Raw genomic sequence first — 3549 nt, forward strand, 5'->3', positions numbered from 1 at the left:
CATAAGAAGATTACGAGTTTACATTATTTACATTTGACGGATATTTGTCCTCGTCTTGTTTGTTGTTAACACATTTCGGCTGATATACCCTCCAGCCTTCATCGGGTGTCTTGAGGAATTTTCGAACTTGGGTTCTTATTCCTAAGGTATTTCTCGATGTTGTTGTAGTTATTATTATTATTATTATTATTATTATTATTATTATTATTATTATTATTATTATTATTATTATTATTATTCAGGCCAGTATTATTATTATTATTATTATTATTATTATTATTATTATTATTATTATTCAGGCCAATACTTGGAGTTAGTATTGCGAAATTTTGGAGTTAGAATTGCGAAATTTTGGGAGCGTTCATTCATACTGGTTTCTTTAATGTTCAGCCATTCAATCATTTGTTTTTTAGATCATGAAGTTCTGTTGGGTCAATTTCTGTGTGACTTTCGTCATCTATTTGATTTTCGTCTGCCTTAGTGTTTAATGTTGGTTCAGAGAGCTTTTCACTTTGCTTATCAGTTACATTAAATCTTTCAATCATGAATATTGCATTTTCATCAGACCTGGGTTTATCTATAATTATTTCCGCTGTAGTATCTCTTTTAGCTGCAACTTTGTTCTTTTTATCCCTTACTGATTGTTTAATTTGATCAATCTCTAATTTAGTTAGTAATTCCTTTTTCATAATGTGTCTTCTGACTTTGGCAAGTTTGTTACAGTCTATGTAGAGTCTTACTTTAAGGTGTACAAACCTACTTTAAGTAGTTTTGTACAGTATTAGATTTATTTGTAGGGAAATAAATGGCATGATAGAAGGCCTTAAGAACTTCTTTATTATCTCCTCTAGTCCATTTTCATTGTTTTTCAAGTGGTTATTTGATAACGAGCATGGCTGGCTATTGTTGGAAAATATTCGGGTTGTGGGGTACTTCCAGCTCCTGTGTTTCGGGAAGATTCGAACCAGTAGCTGATTTTTCGTATCCAACCTGGTTTATCATTCGAATATGCGGTCCTTGGTGATCCGGTTTGTATTTTGCTTTGTTATCATTGAGGCATAACGAGCTTCGACGTTGAAATTAGGGGACGGATCTGTCTACTTAGGGTTAAGTTTTTGAGACAACAGTGCCTCCGAGTTCTCTGAATGAAAAGATTGCTCGTAACGTAGCTTCTTAAGGCTAACAGATCTGTATTCATCTGTATTTTTTTGTTCCCTGATAGATTTATCTCCGGGCATATTTTTTGTGTTATTTTTAAACTTATGAACTGTCACTCTGTGTTAGTTCGAAAAACAAAATGTTGCTTTATTTTCTATTTGTTGCTTGTTTTTTTTGCTTCGTTTATGATGTTTTTCATATGCGTGTATGTGAGTCCTGTAAATGTCACGTAGTTGTGTAAACATTGGGATGTATGTGTAGTCCTATGGGTATTAAATTATATGTATCAGTGTGTACTTACGTGAAGCTGGGACGTTTTTTCTAAATTTGTCATGAAATATATATTAGTAGGGATTACATAATTAAAGGGAATGTCACACCAGACTACATCATCATTCTTAGAGATCCTATATTTATTAAAGTGGATTTTATCAGTCCTTCTATTACTTCACAAACTCTCCATTTGATTATTAATTACGGTCTCATTATCAATATTTATGTTATCATTAGAACAGGCTTCTTTCAACTCAATCACATCCTTACTATTATTATACATGGTAGATATTTGACTGTCTTTAGATTCTATTTTATTATTGTTATATATATTCTTCTTTATTTTAATGTGAATGTAACAGGAAATTCCAGTAGGTCTCTCTGCTCGACTAGATTAACTATTTTTATTCTTTTCCCTTCGATTTCCTTTACCGTGTCTAGTTAGCATTAGACCTACCGAATTAAGGACAGTAATTCCTGATTGTATCTTGCTTTAGATAGAGCAGTGTTATAGCAGAAGGAGCATGTGTTAAATATACCCCTATTAGCTGATAATTGCGTAATTCGCATCGAAATTCCTTTTACTACTGAATTTAATACATTGGGGGAAGATTAGATTTGTTCATATACCTCCGAGTAACTTCATCTGGTTTTCTACCGGGGTAATATAAACTAGAGTTTATAGCTAGAGATAGTATGTAAGAAGATACTGCGTTCGTACCACAATCGAAGATTTTTTCTGCATTCTTTCTATGACGTTTTTACTATTACTAGGTACAATGAATAAATCATCATCTCTATAAAGACCACCCTGAAGTCCAGGGATTTCACTAAGACATTTTAAGAGATATGCACCAACCAAATCAGTAACCTGGACGGAGTCACTCGAACCCGTAGGAATATTAAAATTATTATGGGTGTCACACCTCATTCATAACGTACCTTCAAATTCTATGATAATTTTCCTAGCTAGAAAAATAATGCCTATTTTGTCCCTGGTTATAAGAGAGAGAAGCTTTTGGCCAAAATCAGGAACTTATTTCGGAGAATAGGGAGATTGTAAATTAATGACTGTTGATATCAAACAATATAAGTGTTATGTTTGCTAGTACTGATATACAATGTGCTAAAAAATAGTTTAACCTTTATATTGGAAATCTATATTTTCGTTTGCAATAGGAGAGCGGTGTATTTGAAATTGATGTAATGTATTCATTGATCGATTAAATGCAGCCGCTTGAAACGGCCGTAATGCATGAATACCTGGACTTACTTGTTACTTATTTACGTTTTATTCACCTAACTACGAGCTGTACGGGCTATACTGAACTGGCTTTGTTCCTGAAATTAAGTACTTCACTCGTTTGAATCAAAATCATTATATATGTGTGTGTGTGTGTGTGTGTGTGTGTGTGTGTGTGTGTGTGTGTGTGTGTGTGTGTGTGTGTGCGTGCGTGTGTGTGTATGTGCGTGCGTTTGTGTGTGTGTTTGTGTGGTTGTGTGTGTGTATGTGTGTGTGTATTGTGTGTATAACTTGCGAGATTCCACACAGTTTCATTCACACGGTATAGTTTAGATTGGAGCCCTGATAGGGAACACTTTTTCAATATACATAGATCACGACATGAACAAGAATCCTCTTTGTTGCAAAAAGAACTTCTTAAATACAGTTAAACCTGCACTTATATTATATTTATAATAATCTATTTATATACGTAAAACATATCTATATGCATTGAGTGCCTATAAAAGAAATGTCAACCATCTCTCCTTCATGAAAAATTCATAGTCGCTAAATAAATTATTTTACTTGCGATACATGGCCTTTTACCTTCAGAATGTTTTCATCGTCAAGCGGAAGATCTCACATTTTTACTGGAAATGTCGAGATGAATAAGAGATATTATTCAACAAACATGTTAGTAGTACATCCAACAATATTCTATGACGACATGACATTTATAGTAATGGAACATGTGTGTGTGCACCCACGCGCGTGTATAGACATGCGCATACACATAATTCATATATATATATATATATATATTTATTTATTTAGATAGATAGATAGATAGATACGTACATACATACATAGATTCTCTGTGTGCGCGCGCCTGC

The sequence above is a fragment of the Octopus bimaculoides genome, chromosome 5, assembly GCF_001194135.2.
Source record: "Octopus bimaculoides isolate UCB-OBI-ISO-001 chromosome 5, ASM119413v2, whole genome shotgun sequence".
In the NCBI taxonomy this organism is placed as follows: domain Eukaryota; kingdom Metazoa; phylum Mollusca; class Cephalopoda; order Octopoda; family Octopodidae; genus Octopus; species Octopus bimaculoides.